Source organism: Bos mutus, chromosome 17 (genome assembly GCF_027580195.1).
Source record: "Bos mutus isolate GX-2022 chromosome 17, NWIPB_WYAK_1.1, whole genome shotgun sequence".
NCBI lineage: Eukaryota > Metazoa > Chordata > Mammalia > Artiodactyla > Bovidae > Bos > Bos mutus.
In genome coordinates, this window is record NC_091633.1 from 20,970,912 (window position 1) to 20,994,015 (window position 23,104).

Here is a 23,104-nt window from a genome sequence, read left to right on the forward strand (position 1 = left end):
GGAGGTAAGGCAGCGACAGAAGAAGGAACCTAAGGAGGTCAGGGCTCTGCCTTTTGTCACATCATCATGTACCACCTCCAACGGGACAAGCCAGCCTGTTGGAACATCCTCTTGGACAACACGCATGCTACTCCTGGTGGGTGGGGGGCAGGTCCTGCAGAAGCAATGGATCCATATAGTTTCTAGATGTTCTTTGTTTCATGTGTAGGGCTGGGATTCCCCTTCCCTTCCACTAGATGGAGGCCATCTATCCTCCCTCTTAGGAAATCTGGAGCCTATGTTCCATCATGACTTTGTCACTGAGATGTGTTTTCATGCGCAGTTGACAGTCATCCAGCTTTGGAAAATGAAAAGTTGAGGGTCACTGCAATTTCCTCTTTCTCAACCAAAGAGGTGCTTGGACGTTTGTGGCAGGGAACTCCCTCTGCCAGCCCCTTAGCTACTGCCTGACTCCTTTTCTTCTCCACCTGGCCCCACCACTCCCATCCCAAGCAGACAGAAACCAGATCCCGACCCCCCAATCCCCCACCCCCATCACCCCCACACAATGACATTTCAAATCAGGAACACATGAAACTTTGTCTAAAAAGTAACTGATGTCAGAGGAAGCACAGTGCCAATTCAGTGATCTCCATCCCTCCTGGAGGACAAAGCTGATTGCAGACCTAGCGACTGCATTTTTCTCTAACATGCGTATATCATAGGTGTTTCCCGAAGGCAAATCCACCGTCAGCCAGTCTTTCTGATATGCGGTCAAATCTCTCAGTGGTGGTGCTTTGCTGCTTCTCCAATCTGGTCCTGTGGACCTTCTGCCAACAGAAACATATCCTGGTTTCTTAAAATGTTCTTACATGGTTCCGTGGGGCTACTCTGCACATCGCCATTGGACTTTATCAAGCAGCCTCGTGCCTGAGTGGTTACTAGCTGCAGCATCAGCGGTTCTTGGACTATCAGCTCTCACCCTACCTGTTGGAAGGAGAGTGTCTGTGTCCCTTTCCGATGTTTTGATGAGAATGTGTTAGTCACTCAGTCATGTCCGACTCTGTGATCCCATGGACTGTAGCCCACCAGGCTGCTCTGTTCATGGGATTCTCTAGGCAAGAATCCTGGAGTGGGTAGCCATGCCGTCTTCCAGGGGATCTTCCCGACCCACGGATCAAACCCTGCATTGCAGGTTCTCCTGCATTGCAGGCAGATTCTTTACTGTCTGAGCCACCAGGGACTAGCTTATTAGGCAGATGGGCTTAGGATACACTGGTTCTACCACTTCCTAGCTAGGGAGCCTCAGGTGGCTTCCTGAGAAGCCTCACCAAGTTGTTAGTATATAATGGGCACCTGAAAAGCCAGCATTAGAAATAACACCCAGCTTCCATCATTCTTGGGAAGATCAGAGGAGGTGAGGAAGAGGAAACACCGAGGACAGTCCTTGGCACATGCTGAAGGCTTAACACACTTTTTTTCTTTTTCTTTTCTTATTTTGTAACAGTGCCAGGTTTGCGGGTGGGATCTAAGCATACCCAGTTCTGTTCGGGGCCAGCTGTGAGATTTTGTGCAAGTGGTCCTATGGTCTAGGATTTAGGACTGATTATGGGATGATATGGTGACATTATTTGGGATTCTATGAGATGTTCTGCATCTTAAGGGCTCAGATGTCTGTTTCTTTGGAGCAGTATTTCCATGTCACTACATGGGAAGGAGATGAGAGAAACCTACTACAAGCTCTCTCCCTGTCTGTCTGTATCTTTGTATGTTGTCCATATGTCCATCTCAATCTCTCCTGTCTCTGGCTCCCTCTTTCAGACCCACTACTGAATCAGCCTAAACTTTCCCTGGCCCCGTGCGTCTTCTGTGTGACACCAGTCTTTTCTAAGCCCAGGCAGAGCTCAGAGTTTGTTGCAGAAACACCTCAAACGTCTGCACGTGCTTGTCTCTGAATCAAGGCAAGCCAGGAACTTGCACCCATTTTTGTTTTACTGTATCATTATTGATGTTTGATCAGTTACAGACTGGCAAGGCAAAGCTCTGTGTGGCAAGGCGAAAGAATTGGTAAAAGATGAAGTTCACGTATTTTGCATTTAGAGCAGGTAGTTTACCTAGGCTCCTCTCTCCATGGAATTTCCCAGGCAAGGATACTGGAATGGGTTGCCATTTCCTTCTCCAAGGGATCTTCCCAACCCAGGGATTGAACCTGTGTCTCTTACATTGCAAGCGTATTTACCGCTGAGCCACCATGGAAGAGCACCTAGCCTGCAAAGAAGCTGAATATTGAACTCATCGGCTTGAAAGTTTGTAAGGGTAGGGTAGATGGAACGTGTCAGTAAGGAAGATGCCTGAGGCAGAATATACTAATTTGCCACCTAATAGCTGTGTGCCTCTTCCATGCCCACCCCTCCCCCCACCCAGGGTGGGTAAATCCTGATCCACTGATGCAAACATGTGGCTCCATCCCTTTTGCCCGTTTCTGGTTTATACATGGACATGTGACCAGTTCCAGCCAATGGGGTGTGAGAAGTCTCCTGGGGGTTCCGGGAAAGGATTTTTTGCTCCTATAAAGAGACACAAGGAGGAAGCAGCCCTCTTTCCACGTCTGGATGTTGTGTGTGGATGTTGGCCTGGAGCTGTGACAGCCACCTTGAGGGGTGACTTTGAAGATGACAGTCAGAAAGAGAAAGAATCTGAGTCCTTGATGCCATCAATGAGCTGCTGAATTAATCTACCCTGGGACCACTCTGCCTCTGGATGTCTCCCTCAGGGAGATGTTCAGTGTCTCCAACATTGAAACACTTTTGTTTGGGCTTCCTGCTACTTCCAAAGACATGCATGCTGACTGATTCAATAACTCCAAATCACGTGGGGCAGAAGTAAGAGGTGTGACAACTGGTTAGCTGGTTGTGACCAAGTAGAATCCCATACTAGTTGCCACCCATTATCACCTGCTGCATCAACCTGTGCCCGTAGAAGAAGAAGTCTGCTGCCTTTAAAATTAACATTTATTTGGCTGTGCCTCATCTTAGTTGTGGCATGGGGGGTCTTTAGTTGTAGCCTGTGGGATCCAGTTCCCTGACCAGGGATTGAACCTGGGCCCCCTGCATTGAGAGCACAGAGTCTTAACTGCGGAACCACCAGGGAAGTCCCATCCCCTGCCTTTCTTTATAGCCTGATCATAAGCACACGCCTTCCTCAGCCTCCGTGAAGGAAATGAACTTCACAAGGACCCCATGGGGGAGTTTCAAGAGGAGCTCCCCACAGAAGCAGCAGAACAGGAAGAAATCACTCAGTATCTTTCCTCAGACCTTCTAATCTGAAGGCCACCTTCTCTATTCGATGGAGGAAACATAAATACCAGCAACGTGAGATTGTCTTGGGGAACCAATGAGCTAACGATTGTTAAGTGCTGAGGACAGTGTCTGGCACATAATAAGCAATCAGTAAGGGATTTCCCTGGTGGCCCAGGGGTTAAGACTCCACGCTGCCAATGCAGGGTGCACGGGTTTGATCCCTGGTGGGGGAACTAAGATCCTACAAGCTACACAGAGCAGCCAAAAAAGAAAAAAAAAAGAACTCATAAGCAATCAGTAAACATAGCTATTGTTATGACTAATCCTTCTCTTTGACATGTGATGTCTTAAGCAGGAACGCATTTAGCCCTTCATGACGCTCAGTCAACCTGTAATGCTTGAGGCCAGGATCACTGGGGCCATACTGGAGGCTGGCTGCCACACAGGGACTCTATTGGCCACTTATATATGTTGTTTCTAAACCTCATTCTCAAGTATTAGAGGGATGTCTTCTAATCCTGGAATCCCTCAAGGGAGCCAACTTGAGAGATGTCTCCTAAGAGGACTAAAGACCTTGACAAGGAAGGGGGAAAGGGTAACAGGACAGGGAAAAGAAAAAGTAAGAAGAGGTGGACAGAGAGCAGAAGGGAAGGAAGGAGGGGAGAAAGAAAAAGCAGCCCACGTCCAGGAGAGGGGAGCAGCGGGTCCACGGAGGCCATCCTTGCTCTGGTTTGCAGAGAACATTCCCTGGGGTGGGGTTGGGGGCTGGGTTCAGATGTGGTCATCACTGGTCTTTAATTCCTGGCAGGCTTCCTGCCCTAGAAACAATGGGGTGTCCTAATTGAGAGCAACCAAGACGCAAAGGCTTTTGCCACATATATTGTTTCCAGGGTCTCCTTCTTCCTGTGGCTTCTGTTTTTCTTATTAAACACTGCTTCTAAATTGGTAGCGGAAAGAAAGACAGTGAGACGGCCCAGGGAAAGCATGAGTCTTCCCAGTCCTGGGCTCACACCCCGCGAAGGAGAGCCACAGGTCTCCGCATCCAGAGATGCTTTCTGGCCGTGTGGCTTAGAAATGGCCTGGCACGCAGAGCTGGGCCTTTCATCCAAGTGTCCAGATTAATGTTACCTCTGAGTGTTCGAAGGAGCCATGAGGTCTGACTTACTCACAGCCCTTTCTTCCTGGCTGAACCCCCCATAGGTCTCTCTGTTGTTCTATCCAGGGAGCTTCTCAGCAGGAAGAGAGAAGCCTGTTGTAAAAAATTTCGTGAATTGATGTCAGCTCAGCCGCCACGAGGAATACTGGGCTACATGAGGCATGTCCTGGGACCCTAACATCTTTTCCACCAATTCCTGAGCAGGAAAGTAAAGGGAAGAGGTAGGAATTTACATTCTCTGACAAAGTACAGAGGCTACAATGAGATAAAACACACCAGCCAAGGCAGTGGGAGCTGGCCCAGAGGCTTGGACTTGCTGCTTGCCTCCTGGGAATAAGTCCCCGGAAAATCTAGGACCACCCCCACCCCCACCCCGCCCACCTCGGGCATCCCAGGGTTAATGCTACAAGGCCCAGATCTTGCACGTGACTTTGGGGTGCCCTGGGGAGCTGGCAGCTGGTCTGTGAGGGTCATCACATTCCCAACAGTAGCTGTGTCTCCACCCACACGGAGCTGTCACATTTAAATGTGAATTCTCTGTCCTTTCCAAGCTCAAGGTCAAGGCTCTCCCCATTCTGCACCCCCTCTCTCCCCTGGGGTTGGTCTGAGGTTAACCTCGGTATTGGTGATGAGGCATCATTTGAATGACTCTGGGAAAAACTCTCTGAGTCAGTGACATCTAGTTGCCTACCTAAATAGCCATTCTTTCCTTGTTCCTCAGAAGGAGTCCGGATACTGTGCCCAACCACAAACTGCATTTCTTGGCTTTCCTTGTGGCTGAGTCTGCCCTTGAGACTGAGTTCTGAACCAGTGGAAGTGGAAGTGTGGCATGGCACTTCCAAGCAGTGTTCTTAAAGAGAGCTGACTCAGCTGGGAGGAGAGTCCTTTCTGGTCTTTCTTCCTATTGCCTGGAAGGTAGGCTTGATGGCTAGAGCTCCAGCAGCCACCTTGGACCATGAGATTGAGAGAGTCAGTTCCTAGGCAGGTTGATAGGGAGTCTAGGGGTCCCCAAGGAGAAAGGGGTCTGGAATTCTCAAGGAGGAAGAAAGGACAAACTTTTTTTCTTTCTCCACATTCCTTAGGATTATATACCAATAATGTATCCTGCCTAAGGACAGTCTTTGGATTCAACCTTCTGTTATCTTAAAATGTTAATTATGGGAGTAGACCTAGTCTTTACAAGGATGTATCTTGCCTGAAGACAGTGTTATCTTAAAATGTAAATTATGGGAGTAGGTCTGATGAGGTCTTTACAACCTCCAGATATTCTTTGGATTATATAACTTCATTGTTAACACTAGCAAGCGGGTACTCTTTCTGCCCCCTTCTGATGCCTGTGTCAGAAGCTTTCTCTATCTCCTTTATATTTTGATAAAACTTTATTACACAAAAGCTCTGAGCGATCAAGCCTCGTCTCTGGCCCCGGATTGAATTCTTCTCCTCCGGGGGCCAAGAATCCCGGTGTATTTGCGTGATTCAACAACAACCTTTCAAGATGACCTTGAGGATGGAAGCTTCATGTTGGGAGAATGAAACAGAAATATAGAAGGTGGCATCATATTGCCACCATGCCAGTCTTTGGCTGCCTATTTACGGGCTTCTTTTAAGTAAGGAAGAAATAAACTTGTATGCTGTTCAGTCTACTAATAGTTTGGATTTTCTGTTATTTACAGCCAAAACTATTCCTAGCTGATATACCTATCAAATTTCCCCTCTCTTATCCAGATGCCACTGTGCATGGAATTCACATATGAGAGAAGCATCCTTTTCTGTTATGTTTTCCCTTTCTGGGAACATCATCTCAGATTAAAGTAGAAGCAGGGGAACCAATGAAGTTCATCTTTGAACCTGTTGAGTTTATTTCTCTCCTCCCAGGCTTTTCCTCACACACTAGTTTGCTTTTAGTTTGCTGTCAAGGAATTTCTCCCTAGCTGGTAAGTCACTACATCTTATGGGATATTTGGTTTCAATCAATTTGTCATTTCCTACTAAGTTACTCCTATTAGTGACAAGCTTGTCATTATAAATCCTATCTTGAAAGAAATTCTTCCTTGATTCCACATACACTTATAACTATTGCCCGATTTCTCTGTTGCCCTTTATAGCAACACTTCCAGAAAGATCCGTCTGTACCAGGACTGCCCATCTGGGAACTCCAAGAAGCAGCATTCATACCATGGCCTACATCAGGGGCACCTCTGTGTTGTGCAGTGTATGACTTGTAGATCTATAATGGGAGGCTTGGGCGATTCTCGGTGATTCCACTGCCTTAATTACCAGGCTCTCTTGAACCTAATCCTATCATGTATTTCTTTCACTACTCCAGATAAACAGCTCTTGTCAAGGTTCTCAGTGACATCCATCTTACCAAATCCCAAGGTAAATTCTCAGTCTTCCCCTTGCCCTGTTTAGCGGCCGACAGCGTTTGTCAATCACACCTCCTTCCTTTTTGTTCTAATATTTATTGATTGTGTCTTTGGCTGCACCGGGGCTTCATTGCTGCCCACAGGCTTTCTCTGGCCGTGGCAAGCGGGGGCTGCTCCTTGCTGTCGTGTGCAGGCTTCTCATTGTGGCGGCTTCTCGTGCTGTGGAGCAGGGTCTCTAGGCACACGAGCTTAGTATGCGGCCTGAAGGCTCTGCAGCCAGGCCTCGGTTGTGGTGGTGCACGGGCTCGGTTGCTCTGTAGCATGTGGAATCTTCCCTGACCAGGGGTCAAACCCGTGTCCCCTGCATTTGCAGCTGCATTGTTATCCACTGCACCACCAGGGAAGTCCATACCTCCTTCTTAAAACGCGTTCTTTCCCTGGCTTCCGAGGCTCTATTCTCCTACTGCACTAGTTACGAATTTTCGGCCTCATTGTCTTCCCCAAACATCACTGTTTATTGCTAAATTCTCAGCATAAAGAATAGTGTCTGGCACACGGCAAGCTTTCAATCAACATGGCAGGCACTGAATGAATGGAGGCATAGGGGATTGTATCTAAAGGAGTGAATGTCAAATAGTGGAATTTCAGGCACTGTGATAAGAGTGATGGTATTTTGGGGCAGTATAGTTATTTTTACTAACTTCTAAAATACCATGTAGGGGGCACAGGAAGCTATATTTTTTTCTTTACCTCAGAATAATAGGTCAGTTCTTGTGTCTAGGTGCTGGGTTGAAGACACAGGAAATACATTTTTCACAATAGCCCGGATATGGAAGCAACCTAAATGTCCATCAAGGGATGAATGGATAGAGAAGATGCGTTATATACGAAATGGAATATTATTCAGACATAGAAAAAAAGGAAGTCCTGCCCTTTGTGACATCATGAATGGACCTTGAGGGCATTAGGCTGAGATAAGTCAGACAGAGAGAGAGAAAAACTGTATAATCTCATTTATATGTGGAATCGAGAAAAGCCGCAGTGTCATGAGTTTTATGAAGCAGAGGATAGAATGGTGGTTACCAGGGGCTGGGGGGTTGGCAGAATTAGGAGGATGTTGGCCAAAGGGTACAAACTCCCAATTATAAGACAAATATGGGGAATTCCCTGGTGGTCGTGTGGCTAAGACTCTATGCTCCCAATGCAGGGGGCCTGGGTTCAATCCCAGGTCAGGGAACTAGATCCCATATGCCGCAACTAAGAGTTCATATGCCTTGACTGAAAGATCCTGCGTGTCACAACTAGTACCTGGCACAACCCAGTAAAGAAAGAAATACATTTTTAAAAAAGAGACAAATTGGTTTTTCTGGAAATCTAATGTACACCATGGTGATCACATTATATACTTGAAGTTGCTAAGATAGTAGAGCTTTAATGTTCTCACCGTGAAAACAAAATGGTGGGACTGCCCTGGTGGTCCAGTGGTTAGGACTCCTCGCTGTCACTGTTGAGGGCCCAGCTTGCATCCTTGGTCAGAGAACTGAGATCCCATAAGCCTCGTGGTGTGACCAAGAAGAAAAGAAAAGAAGAGAAAAAATAAAAAAAAGGAAATGGCAATTATGGGATGGAATGGAGGTGTTGGCTAATGCTTTGGGGGTGATCATTTTGCAACATACAAGTGTAACAGATCAACACATTGTACTCTTGCCATGACATTGGGCTCACCCAGATAATTTTCCCATCCCAAGATCCTTAACTGAATCACACCTGCAAAAGCCCTTTTGCCACCTAAGGTCTGTGTGCTGTGCTTAGTCTCTCAGTTGAATCTGACTTTTTGTGACCCCATGGACTGTAGCCCACCAGGCTCCTCTGTCCATGGGGATTCTCCAGGCAAGCATACTGGAGTGGGTTGCCATGCCCTCCTCCAGGAGATCTTCCCAACCTAAGGATTGAGCCCAGGTCTCCTGCATTGCAGGCAGATTCTTTGTCAGCTGAGCCACCAGGGAAGCAAAGGGTCAGAAACAGTTGCTGAAACCCAGGATTGAACCAGGGACCTTTAGATCTTTAGTCTAACACTCTCCCAACTGAACTACTTTGGCCACCCATTCATAGGTCCATACACAATGCCATTTACAGGTTTGGGGATTGGGATGTGGACATCTTTGGGGAATTATATTATCTGCCACACTTCCTGATCCTGAATCTTAATAAAAAATATTCATTTATTTGACTGTACCGGGTCTTAGTTATGGCATGCAGGATCTTTGATCTGCATGTGGCATGTGGGATCTAGCTCCCAGACTGGGGACTGAACCCAGGCCCCCTGCCCTGGGAATTTGGAGTCTTAGCCACCCGGGAAGTCCCCTGATCCTGGATATTTACTCCAGTGTCACTTTCTCAGTGAGGCTTATGCTGACCACGCAGGCCTCCTGCTCTATCTTTTCTTCTAGCAAAGTATGCAATTGACTAATACCTGGTGAATATTCCCTGTTTCCCTCACTACACTGTCAGCTCCAGAAAGGCAGGAACTTGATCATTTTCTTCACTGCTTCCTCTCCAGAACCTGGCATATAGATGATGCTCAGTAAATATTGTTTAAATAAATGATAGAAAGAAAAAAATAAAAAACAACAACAGCCAACCCTTTTTTAACCTCAGTTTGAGCCCCTAAATGGAGAGTTCTCTCACATTCATTAAACTGGGTCAGGGAATTGATGCAACTGACCAGCCCTTTAAACCTTGTGTTGGGAGACTGAGAACCTCACCCAGGGTGTCCCAGGCTGCCACAGAGGCACAGAGGAGTCACGATAGCACAGTCGACAGAGGCCCAGAGGAGCTGAACAAGGACACTCTTCACTGAAAGAGACTACGAGAGCGATTAGCCAGTGTTACCTACAAGTGCACCTAGCTCAGTCCCTCGACGGACGATTCCCGAGCTGGCCACCCTGAGCAGCTCTGGGATGCATGCTAACCTTGGGAGCAGTAGGCTGGGTGGCCCCGAGCAGCTGGCCCCGGGTCCCTGGCTTTCTCTGGTTCTGTTCTTTCTAACTTTCAACTTGTGGCTTGGGACCTTTTTTCCACTTTTCCAATGATAGTACCAGGAAATTCCTTGAACTTGAGCGATGATGTGTTATTTTCTTTCAAGAGGTAACTCTCAAAATCTCTGTTCTCTCCATTTCTGCCATCTCGGGAGCATTTGGCCATTTTTTAAGATGGAATCCGTTTTATTAGCCTTAATCGTGTGCAGTTGTTTCTTCCAGCTCAGTGCTAGACTGTCAGGGCATCCTACAAAGGTTTGGCAGGACTTCTAGGGGAAACGCCTGCTGATGATAGAATAACACAGTGCCTTGGCCAACTGGATTCCAAAAATGCACCCTCTGACAGGGCTTCCCAGCCACTGAGGAGCAGCCGCTGGGGGCTCAGCCTGCAGCTGACCCTGGAAAAAGAGAAGAGAGAAAATGGGAGGAGTGAGGTGCACAGTTCCTGGAAGCTAGGTTTGGGTGTATCTGAATGAGATGGTTCATGTTCAAATCAGGGGAAGAAAAAGAACTCAAAATACAGAACAGCCGCAATGGAAAAGCAATGAAAAGAAACAATGAACCCTTCTAATGAGAAACCCACAAACACCCTGAGAATTCATTTCACTCTCCCCACCCCCTGGTTCATCATTTTGCTGGCTTTCAAATAGTTTTTTTATTGGTCAAGGTTTTATTTCGACCCATAAATTCTTCTTTTTGGCTACACATATATTTTGTGAAATGATTATTACAATCAGGTTAATTAACACATGCATATATCTCCTCCCTCTTGAGCATCCTACTTGAGCTTCCCACCCACTGCTCCTACTTTCTGCCCCTTCTAAGTCATCACAGAACACCAGGGGGCTTTCAAGTTTTGGGAGCAGTGAAAACTATATCACAGGATTGGGAGGCAGGACACTCAGGATCTAACCCAACTTTGCTCCAAAGATGAGCCACGTGACTTTGGGGAAATCACTTACCCTTTCCATCATCATCTATACAACTAAGGACAAATAATTATTCTGGCTTCTGAGGTTAAGGGGAAACTCAAATGAGATAATATACATCATCATCATCACTATTGTGATTCCAGTATCAGAGACGGGGAAATGGGGCTGACTGGGGAAAGAGCCTGCGAACTTCATATCTTGGGTCTTTATTCTAACTTCCAGAAGGCTTGCTGCTTTCTTCCTTTAAAGTGTCTCATCGAAGTTAAACTTAATACATTTTAGGCAGTTGTTTAGAATTTGGAAGAGATTCACCAATGTAGCAGAACTTTCATACCTGAATCAAATAATGCCTTCTTTATAAAAGTTTGACTCCTCCAGGAGCACAACCTCTAACTGCAGGAGGTTCATGTCTTTATAAAAGACGAAGATTTAGATATAAGAAAAGGATTCTTAACTAGGGAGATGTTTAGAATAAGTATTTAAAGGTGTTCAAGTACATGGCTGGTACATTTTTTTCCAATGAATGAGGAAACAGTTTGACAGAGGGGAAAGCGGTATTTCACCACTGAGGTGTCCAACTAGGACATCCCAAGTCCATGCCTTTGTCATGTGGCTTTGGAGTCCTTCCTATAAAGGTGCCATTTATCATTTGGAACTTTCTGCTCTAGGGTAAGATGCTTCACTACTTTGATTAAAAAATTTTTTAATATAGAATATTTATTTATTGGCTGTGCTGGGTCTTTGTTGCTGCACTTGGGCTTTCTCTAGTTGAGGCAAGCAGGAGCTACTCTCTAGCTGCAGAACACAAACTTCTCATTGTGGTGGCTTCTCTCATTTTGGAGCATGGGCTCTAGGCATGTGGGCTTCCATAGTTGTAGAGCATGGTTTTAGTTGCCCCTTGGCATGTGGAATCCTCCCGGACCAGGGACCGAATCCATGTCCTCTGCATTTGGCAGGCGGATTCTTAACCACTGAACCACCAGGGAAGTCCCAAGACACTTAATTACTTTTGTTTTTTTTTTTTTTTTAATCCAATCAGTGAGGACAAAAAACCCAACCCATAGCAGTGTCGTGAGGGTTAGAAGCAATATATACAAATGGCCAGTAGAGTCCCTGTGTGGCAGCCAGCCTCCAGTATGGCTCCAGCGATCCTGGCCTCCTGGTGTTCCCCTCTGACACAGACCAGTGCAGAAACGTCGCTGCATGACTTCCAAAGCCAGGTCACAAAAGACACTGCTGCTTCCATCTTGTTCTCTCTTGGATCCTTTTCTCTGGGAAGAGCAGCTGCCCTGTCAGGAGGACACTCAAGCAGCCCTCTGGGCAGGTCTACAAGGCGAGGAGCTGAGGTCTCCTGCCAACAGCCAGCACTATTTGGCCAGTCGCATGGAAGAGCCAACTTGAAAATGGACCCTCCAGCCCTGGTCAAGCCTTCAGATGTCCACAGCCCTGGCCAACCTCTTGGCTGCAATCACGTAGGAGACACTGAGCTAGAACCACCCAGTTAAGCCACTCCCAAATTCCTGACCCTCCCAAACTGGGTGAGACTGTATACGTGTTGTTATTTTAAGCTGCTAAGTTTTAGGGTAATTTGTAACATGGCAATAGGTAACTAATATGCACTGGCACATGGTTTATATAATAAATGATTGGTGATACCAACCGTTTGTTGAGTTTCCATTATGTGCCTCACATTCAGCTTGAGGCTCTAGAAATGAACCGTATATATTGGGTTGGCCAAAAAGTTCACTCGTGTTTTTCTATAAGATGTAATGGAAAAACCCAGACAAACTTTTTGGCCAACCCATTACATCATCCCTTCCTTTAAGATACTTAGATTAGCCAAGGGAAGAGTAATGGGCTCCAAGGTGGACACAGGTACCCTCAGTATGAAACCTGCCCCCTGGAAATACTGTTGAAGGAAAGTCCTCTGGAAATCCCAAGTAGGGGAACTATAATACCCGAATTGATTTTAATGTCTTTATGTAATGGCAACCTGTCTGCTTCTCTTACAGAAGAAAATTAGGAACAGAATTCCTTTTATTAAGCAAATTCTGATATCCTGCAATCTGACCAGAACAACACCCACCCACAGAATTTGCTGGGGTGTTGTTAGAGCCAGTGAGGCGGATTTAAATGACGCACTTGAGTTTGAATTATAAGTAAGAGCTGTGCATAGCTATGTGCTTAGGGTATAACCTCTGTCACCACCAGGTGGTGCCCTGGAGGCCTTGGCTTCCTCTTGGGGCTGTTGCCATTCTCAGTGGCTCTCTGGGTGTGGACATTTTTGGTATTTTTTGGTTGTCTTGCGGGATCTTTGTTCCCCTACCAGGGATGGAACCGGGCTCTCGGCAGTGAAAGTGCAGAGTCCTGACCACTAGACCACCAGGGAATGCCTATGACTTGGATTAGCTTTGGGGGCAGGGGGTCTCCAGACTGTTTCCCTGAAGTTGGCTTTACTGGCCTCTGGAGGTTCTACTTCCAGTGGTTTCAATAATAATAACAACAACACAATGAGAAGGCAGCCCTTTGTAGACCAGACACTAATATACATAATACATACTATATATGTACATAAAATATAACACAGTTGACCCTGGAACAACATGGGTTTGAACTGCATGGATTTCTTTCAATGATAAATACTGCAGTACTGCATGGGCTCATGGTTGCTTAAATCTGCTAATGTGGAATGGCAGATATGACAGCCCAATATAAGTCATATGTGAATTTTCAACTTCATGGAGGTTTCTGGCATTCCTAAGCTCTGCTGTGGTTCAATTTATATGATATATAATATTTGGCATGAAAGTGAAAGTGAAGTCGCTCAGTTGTGTCCGACTCTTTGCGACCCCGTGGACTGTAGCCCACCAGGCTCCTCCGTCCATGGGATTCTCCAGGCAAGAATACTGGAGTGGGTTGCCATTTCCTTCTCCAGGAATATTTGGCATAGCATACTATATAATTGGGCTTCCCAGGTGGCGCTAGTGGTAAAAACCTGCCTGCCAATGCAGGAGACACAAGAGATGCAGGTTCGATCCCTTGTTCAGGAAAATCCCCTGGAGGAGGGCATGGCAACCCACTCCAGTATTCTTGCGTGGAGAATCCCATGGACAGGGGAGCCTGGTGGGCTATAGTCCATAGGGTCACGGAGTCAGACACAACTGAAATGACTTAGCATGTGTGCACTCTATAGTTGTGTATAGTAAGTATACTGTATATAATTTTATATATACTGTATGTGGTATGTAATATATAATCTGTGCAATATGTGATTTCTGAATCATATGAAATATTTATTATTTTCAGTTTTTTCACATAGTATTATTTTATTAAGGCTTATCCATGTCCTTAAATACTCTTTGGAAACTTGATTTTAATTGCTATTTAATATTCAAGCACATGGATATACCACATCTTATTTGTTTACTATTCTTTTTTGGGATACTGAATTATTTCTCCTTTTTTAACATTACTATGTTGCAGTATAATTCACCTGTGTGAACCTTTGCTTACGTCTCTGATTATGTCCTGACAGTAGATTTCTAGAACTGGAATTACTGGACCAAAGTGTGAGGACATTTTCAGGGCTTCTTCTGTTACCACATTTTTTCTAGTGGAAAAGCCAAATTATAACCCCACCAGTGTCTGTATCCTCACTAACACTGTTTTTTAAAAAATTATTATGAAATTTTTTATTAGTTTGGTGAGCTTTTAAAATATATTGTCTTACTTATATATTTTTGCATATCTTTAATTATGCAGGTGAACTTTTTTCATTCATCTATTAAACATGTGCTTCCCTTCTTCTACAAAGGTCTTTTGTTCTCTGTTAGAATGATTGCCTATTTTCTTATTGTATGTGTGTGTGTGTGCTTTATTTATTTTTAATTGGAGGATAATTGCTTTACAATATTATGTTGGTTCTTATTTGTTTTTAAGGACTTTTTATATATAAAGGATATTGATCGTTGATCCATCATCAGTATATGATTTTAAATTTTATTTGTAACATTCTCCAGTGTTCTGAGGTTTTGCTTTAATATACCAAATCTATCAATCACAGATTTCTTTCACTGGTGCTAAAAAAGCTCTGTCTTATCCAGAAATCAAATAAGTATTCACCTTTATTTTCTCCCTGCTTGTTTTGGAGATTTATCATTATTATTATTTTGAATTTGCTTCTTGTATCCATCTGGATTTTATTTTGGTTTATGATGTTGAGGAGTCAACATTATTTTTTTCCCTAAGTACCTAACCAGTCGTCCCAGCACCAGTGACTAATCCCTTCTTTCTGCATTGATTTGTAATGCTACATTTATGGTATATTAAACTTTTATACAAGCTGGATCCTAGTACATATAAAATCTACATTTTTTGTACTGTTTATTCCTCCAGAGAGATGTTTTTAATATACAGAGTGGTCCATGCCATTTTCCTTCCACGACACGCCCAGCTCACCTCCTTTAGTATAAAATCCAGGCTGCCTGCCCCCACCCCGCCCACCAGTCTCCCCTGCTCTGTAGCTCTTGTCACACCAGGGGGGCCCAGTGACTCCACGATCCACCCACCTCATCAGACCTGGTCCTTTTTTCCTCCCACACCCCTGGCACCCTACATCCAACCACTCCAGCCCTGGTGTGACCACTGGGCTTCTGCCTTGGAAATGGCAGCTTCCCAGTCACCACCCCCCGCCCAAGCTCCCTACTCCCTACTTTTCCTTCCCTCTAGTCCATCCACAGGCAGCCATATCCATCTTTGTGTAAGCAAGCATCACATGTGTGCATCCCCTAAACACATCCCTTGAACAGAGCCTGGCAACCGTGAACTACTCACAGAAGAAAGCACACAGCCCCGAGCAATACCCTGCCCACGCTGCAATGCCCAGTGAACACGCACGAACGCACACTGGCGGGCCCAGCATGGCGGGACCCGAGTTTTCTCCAGGTGCCAGGTATTCCAGCGCCCCGCCCCAGCCCACGTTCAAGTGTCTTCCTCTCCCGGGAACGCCCCCACCTCTCTTCCTGACATACTCACCCTTCCAGATGCAACCCTGGCTCTCACCTCTCCAGAGGCGTCCCTGGAGTAACCCGTGCCCTTTCTGCGCCTCCGAGGCCCCCGTGAGCTTTGGTGTCACAGGCACCTCTGTTCATTGCTCTCATGCTTGGATGTAAGAGGAGCCTGTGTTTTCCCAGCCATAAAGCGCATCATCCCAGGACAAACCATAGCTCCACCATCTGGAGCTCTGTGGCCCAGGGCAGGTTACTCAACCTCTCTATGCTCCACTCTGTAAAAGGACAAGGGTAACTTTGAGTGGTTATCGTGAGGATTAAATGAACTAATATCAGCAAAAGGCTTTGAACACTGCCTGGATTGCTAAGTGCCTTGTACTCAGGATATTATTCTTTTTTTTTATAATTAGTTTTCTTCTTCCCACATCTTCAGGGCAGGTACACAGCACGTGGGTGTTAAATAAGGGAAACAAGGAGGGCAGAGGGGAAAAAGGAGGACAGAAGAGAGGCGGGCAGGATGGGGGTGTTGGTCTTCCCTGACCACCACCCCCCTCCTGGCTACTCCTGGACATCCCTTCCCTGGCTGGTCACCCATGCCGCCCTGTACTATTGACTCTTTTTTAATTTGAGATGTAAAGTTGCTGCTAAGTTGCTTCAGTGGTGTCCAACTCTGTGCGACCCCATAGACGGCAGCCCATCAGGCTTCCCGTCCCTGGGATTCTCCAGGCAAGAACACTGGAGTGGGTTGCCATTTCCTTCTCCAATGTATGAAAGTGAAAAGTGAAAGTGAAGTCACGCAGTCATGTCCGACTCTTAGCGACCCCATGGACTGCAGCCTACCATGCTCCTCTGCCCATGGGATTTTCCAGGCAAGAGTACTGGAGTGGGTTGCCATTGCCTTCTCCGGAGATTTAAAGTAATTAATTAATTATTTTGGGGCTGCATTGGGTCTTAGTCGCGGCCCGAGAACTCTATCATTGTGGCGCTCGGGTTTTGTTGCCCCGCGCTATGTGGGATCTTAGTTCCCAGACCAAGGATCGAACCCCCACCCTCTGCACTGGAAGGAAGATTCTTAACCACTGGACCACCAGGGGAAGTCCCCTGTACTATTAATTCTTGGCACCTTATCCCCTGGTGGGAGGCGTCTTCCGCCTGTATCTTCAGTCTGACTGCCATGGGCACTCCAGAATGTTTGCTGAATTAAATCAAAACCAAGAACGGAGGGGCCATCTGTCCAGTAGGGGGCGCTCACTGCTGGGGATGCCCAGTTTGGGTCTACTCTCGGCGTGGGACCGGAGAGCTGACGACAGTAACAGCTAAGGAGCTTTGGTGTCGCGGCTACCTCCGTTCACTGCACTTACGCTTTGAGGTAGGAGGGGCCCGTGGTTTTCCCGCCGTAGAGAGCAGCGTTTGAGCCCTCACTGTGTCACACCCTGGGTTAGTCCCTCACCTGCTCTCAATCCTCACAGCAAGCCCAGGAGCTGGTTATAGGCACAACCTCCTTGTACAGATGAGGCGACAGAGGCACAGACAGGCGGAGTAACTTGCCCAAAACACACAGCTAGCATGTGTCAGAGCTGGCATTCCCAAACTTTTCCTTTCCTAACGGTGCGGGACACCTCAGTTGCATAGACCTACCTACCCGGGCAGAAAGAGAGCTGCCTCCCTCTCCCAGGGCTTCAGGATTCAATCCCGAGGTGGGCTTTGAAACCACTGCAGCCTGAAGCTTTGAGGGCCCCACACCAATGCCCTGTGGCTATGTGGAGATCATAATAGTGCCTGGGGTCCAGTCTCAACAAACACTCAGTTGTATTTATAATATATAATACAGTAAGTCCCCCCCATATGAATGAGTTCCATTCCAAGAGCACGTTCATAAGTCCAATTTGTAAATCCATTGAAGTTAGCCTGGGTACCCAACTAACACAGTCAGCTATATAGTACTGTACTGTAATAAGTTTATAATACTTTTCACACAAATAGATCATTAAAAAAACAAAACATAAAAATAAAACATTTTTAATCTTAGAGTACAGGACCTTGAAAAGTGCAGTAGCACAGTACAACAGCTGGCATACAGGAGCTGGCCCTAAGTGAACAAGCAAGAAGAATTACTGACTGAAGGGGGAAGCGAGGTGGATGATGGCAGAGCTGACGGATCGTCTGCAACAGCAGATGGAGTTCAGTTCAGTCGCTGAATCAAGTCCGACTCCTTGCGACCCCGTGAACCGCAGCACGCCAGGCCTCCCTGTCCATCACCAACTCCCGGAGTTCACCCAAACCCTTGTCCATCGAGTCGGTGATGCCATCCAGCCATCTCATCCTCTGTTGTCCCCTTCTCCTCCTGCCCTCAATCTTTCCCAGCATCAGGGTCTTTTCAAATGAGTCAGCTCTTCACATCAGGTAGCCAAAATATTGGAGTTTCAGCGTCAAAATCAGTATTCCAATGAATACCCAGCGTCAAAATCAGTATTCCAATGAATACCCAGGAGATCAGTGGAGAAGTAACTCCAGAAAAAATAAAGGGATGGAGCCAAAGCAAAAACAACACCCAGTTGTGAATGGGACTGGTGATAGAAGCAAGGTCCGATGCTGTAAAGAGCACTATTGCATAGGAACCTGGAATGTTAGGTCCATAAATCAAGGCAAATTGGAAGTGGTCAAACAGGAGATGGTAAGAGTGAACGTCGACATTCTAGGAATCAGCAAACTAAGGTGGACTGGAATGGGTGAATTTAACGCAGATGACCATTATATCTACTACTGTGGGCAGGAATCCCTTAGAAGAAATGGAGTAGCCATCATAGTCAACAGAAGAGTCCGAAATGCAGTACTTGGATGCAATCTCAAAAACAACAGAATGATCTCTGTTCATTTCCAAGGCAAACCATTCAATATCACATATCCAAGTCTATGCCCCGACCAGTAATGCTGAAGAAGCTGAAGTTGAACAGTTCTATGAAGACCTACAAGACCTTCTAGAACTAACACCCAAAAAAGATGTCCTTTTCATTATAGGGGACTGGAATGCAAAAGTAGGAAGTCAAGAAACACCTGGGGTAACAGGCATATTTTGCCTTGGAGTACAGAATGAAGCAGGGCAAGGCTGAAAGAGTTCTGCCAAGAGAACGCACTGGTCATAGCAAACACCCTCTTCCAACAACACAAGAGAAGACTCTACACATGGACATCACCAAATGGTCGACACTGAAATCAGATTGATTATATTCTTTGCAGCCAAAGATGGAGAAGCTCTATACAGTCAGCAAAAACAAGACCGGGAGCTGACTGTGGCTCAGATCATGAACTCCTTATTGCCAAATTCGGACTGAAATTGAAGAAAGTGGAGAAAACCATTACCTGAAGGTCATCCATTCAGGTATGACCTAAATCAAATCCCTTATGACTATACAGTGGAAGTGAGAAATAGATTTAAGGGACTAGATCTGATAGACAGAGTGCCTGATGAACTACGGACAGAGGTTTGAGACATTGTACAGGAAACAGGAATCAAGACCGTCCCCAAGAAAAAGAAATACAAAAAAGCAAAATGGCTGTCTGAGGAGGCCTTACAGTTCAGTTCAGTTCAGTCTCTCAGTCGTGTCCAACTCTTTGCGACCCCATGAATCGCAGCACACCAGGCCTCCCTGTCCATCACCTACTCCTGTAGTTCCCTCAGACTCACGTCCATCGAGTCAGTAATGCCATCCAGCCATCTCATCCTCTGTCGTCCCCTTCTCCTCCTGCCCCCAACCCCTCCCAGATCAGAGTCTTTTCCAATGAGTCAACTCTTTGCATGAGGTGGCCAAAGTACTGGATTTTCAGCTTTAGCATCATTCCTTCCAAAGAAGTCCCAGGGCTGATCTCCTTCAGAATGGACTGGTTGGATCTCCCTGCAGTCCAAGGGACTCTCAAGAGTCTTCTCCAACACCACAGTTCAAAAGCATCAATTCTTCGGTGCTCAGCTTTCTTCACAGTCCAACTCTCACATCCATACATGACCACTAGGAAAACTATAGCCTTGACTAGATGGACCTTTGTTGGCAAAGTAATGTCTCTGCTTTTGAATATGCTATCTAGGTTGGTCATAACTTTTCTTCCAAGGAGTAAGTGTCTTTTAATTTCATGGCTGCAGTCACCATCTACAGATAGCTGTGAAAAGAAGGGACTCGAAAAGCAAAGGAGAAAAGGAAAGATATAAGCATCTGAATGCAGAGTTCCAAAGAATAGCAAGGAGAGATAAGAAAGACTTTCTCAGTGATCTATGCAAAGAAATAGAGGAAAACAATGGAATGGGAAAGACTAGAGATCTCTTCAAGAAAATTAGAGATACCAAGAACATTTCATGCAAAGATGGGCACAATAAAGGACAGAAATGGTAGGGACCTAACAGAAGCAGAAGATATTAAGAAGAGGTGGCAAGAATACACAGAAGAACTGTACAAAAAAGATCTTCATGACCCAGATAATCATGATGGTGTGATCACTCACCTAGAGCCAGACATCCTGGAATGTGAAGTCAAGTGGGCCTTAGGAAGCATCACTATGAACAAAGTTAGTGGAGGTGATGGAATTCCAGTGGAGCTATTTCAAATCCTGAAAGATGATGCTGTGAAAGTGCTGCACTCAATATGCCAGCAAATTTGGAAAACTCAGCAGTGGCCACAGGACTGGAAAAGGTCAGTTTTCATTCCAATCCCAAAGAAAGGCAATGCCAAAGAATGCTCAAACTACCGCACAATTGCACTCATCTCACACGCTAGTAAAGTAAGGCTCAAAATTCTCCAAGCCAGGTTTCAGCAATACATGAACTGTGAACTTCCAGATGTTCAAGCTGGTTTTAGAAAAGGCAGAGGAACCAGAGATCAAATTGCCAACATCTGCTGGATCATCGAAAAAGGAAGAGAGTTCCAGAAAAACATCTACTTCTTCCTATTGACTAAGCCAAAGCCTTTGACTGTGTGGATCACAATAAACTGTGGAAAATTCTGAAAGAGATGGGAATACCAGACCACCTGACCTGTCTCTTGAGAAACCTGTATGCAGGTCAGGAAGCAATAGTTAGAACTAGACATGGAACAACAGACTGGTTCCAAATAGGAAAAAGAATACATCAAGGCTGTATATTGTCACCCTGTTTATTTAACTTATATGCAGAGTACATCATGAGAAATGCTGGGCTGGAAGAAGCACAAGCTGGAATCAAGATTGCCGGGATAAATATCAATCACCTCAGATATGCAGATGACACCACCCTTATGGCAGAAAGTGAAGAAGAACTAAAGAGCCTGTTGATGAAAGTGAAAGAGGAGAGTGAAAAAGTTGGCTTAAAGCTCAACATTCAAAAAACTAGGATCATGGCATCCGGTCCCATTGCTTCATGGGAAATAGATGGGGAAACAGTGGAAACAGTGTCAGACTTTATTTTTCTGGGCTCCAGAATCACTGCAGATGGTGATTGCAGCCATGAAATTAAAAGCCGCTTACTCCTTGGAAGGAAAGTTATGACCAACCTAGATAGCATATTCAAAAGCAGAGACATTACTTTGCCAACAAATGTCCATCTAGTCAAAGCTATGGTTTTTCCAGTGGTCATGTATGGATGTGAGAGTTGGACTGTGAAGAAAGCTGAGTGCCGAAGAATTGATGCTTTTGAACTGTGGTGTTGGAGAAGACTCTTGAGAGTCCTTTGGACTGCAAGGAGATCCAACCAGTCCATCCTAAAGGGGATCAGTCCTGGGTGTTCATTGGTAGGAGATGGAGGGCAAGCTGCAATTTTAGTCATTGCTGACATGATTGGACGTGGGAACGCATGTTCGCATCTTGGAAAGTTTGCAACCGGAAGGTTCGTATGTAGGGGACTTACTGTAATGACTAAATGTTGGCTACTACTGGCATGATTTTTGTGAGGTTAAAGTGTTCTCTGGAGAGACCCTTCACTCTCCGGAGACACTCTTGAGTTGATCATTCTGTCTTTACAAATAAAATGAACCTGTGGTGATGTTCTTTCCAGAGAGAAACTCCCAGCTCTAGCCTTCAATCGCCTCTTCTCAGCAAGCTTCTGGGTGAAAGCGTCCTGTTTCCTTTACTTTGCACGTCGCAAATGAGCGATACCCCTTCCCTCGCTGCCTAATTTATGCCCCGTTTCAAATTGCCCAGGTTCCACATACCAAGCAGTATTTCCTGATACTCGTTTCATCCCATGGGGTCTGTCTAGACCCCAGGATTACTGAGAATCAAGAGACAACCCTGAATTTTTTTTTTTTTTTTAGCCTTCCCTTAAAAACCGCACGGTCTTCCCACATTCTCCTGTGGTCCCTTCAATTCTGGCTCCTTTCTGTAAGTGGAGGGAGAACCTTCTAAAGAAAAGTCATTGGATTTTAGGTTTGTTTTTTTTTTTTTTGGTTTGATTGTCGTTCCCTTCTCAGAAAGCATTTGAAATTGACTCTAACTCTCAAGTGTGTTTTGAGTTGAGTTCAACTTTTAACGTTCCGTGAAAATTTGGATTTAATTAGTTTCTCTTGAGTTCTGAAATCGTGTGATACTTTTATTTTCTGTTTCCTGGACTGCAGCCTTGCCACATTCGTGGAAAAACTGAAGGGGGGAATATTTTCTCGTAAGAATGAATGTGAAATGGATTGAAATTGTTGCTTGAGGGGAAATGACTGATTTCTGGCCTCCAGGCCAGGCCCGCAAGACAGGGCGCTCTGACTCCACGGCACGCTGCCGGTGAATTGGACTGGAAACACTTGGACCCTAAAGTGGAACTTGTCACATGGTCTGATGGAGCCGACACTGGCAGTCCCTTCCATGGGTTTGTTGCCGTGGAGACGCAGCCTGTGAGCTTGGGAGAATGTGGCTAGGTTCCACCTGGGATGCCAGGGGTGTGTTTGCTATTGTTGTTCAGTTGCTAAGTCGTGTCTGACTTCTCCTGACCCCATGGACTGCAGCACACCAGGCTTCCCTGTCCTGCTATCTCCCAGAGTTTGCTCTAATTTGTATCCATTGAGTCAGTGATACTATCTAACCATCTCATCCTCTGCTGCAGGCTTCTTCTTTTGCCTTCAATCTTTCCCAGCATCAGGGTCTTTTCTGATGAGTCAGCTCTCCGCATCAAAGTGTTGGAGCTTCAGCTTCAGCATCAGTCCATCCAGTGAATATTCAGAGTTGACTTCCTTTCAGTTTGACTGGTTGGAAGCCCTTGCATTGTTTTTGCTATTGTTTCTGTACAAATTACCACAAACCGAATGGCTTAAAACAACATGAATTTATCATCTTACATTTCTGGAGGTCAAAAGATCAAAACTGGGTCTCATGGGGCTAAA

At 45.7% G+C, this 23,104-nt stretch overlaps 1 non-coding gene across 1 annotated transcript; it reads right to left on the minus strand.

Annotated features, from left to right (window-relative positions):
• Window positions 1–8,826: 8,826 nt before the first annotated feature.
• Window positions 8,827–8,899, minus strand: TRNAF-AAA (transfer RNA phenylalanine (anticodon AAA)). Its single transcript has one exon. It is a non-coding gene; the product is annotated as a tRNA-Phe (tRNA).
• Between the last annotated feature and the right edge of the window lie 14,205 nt (window positions 8,900–23,104).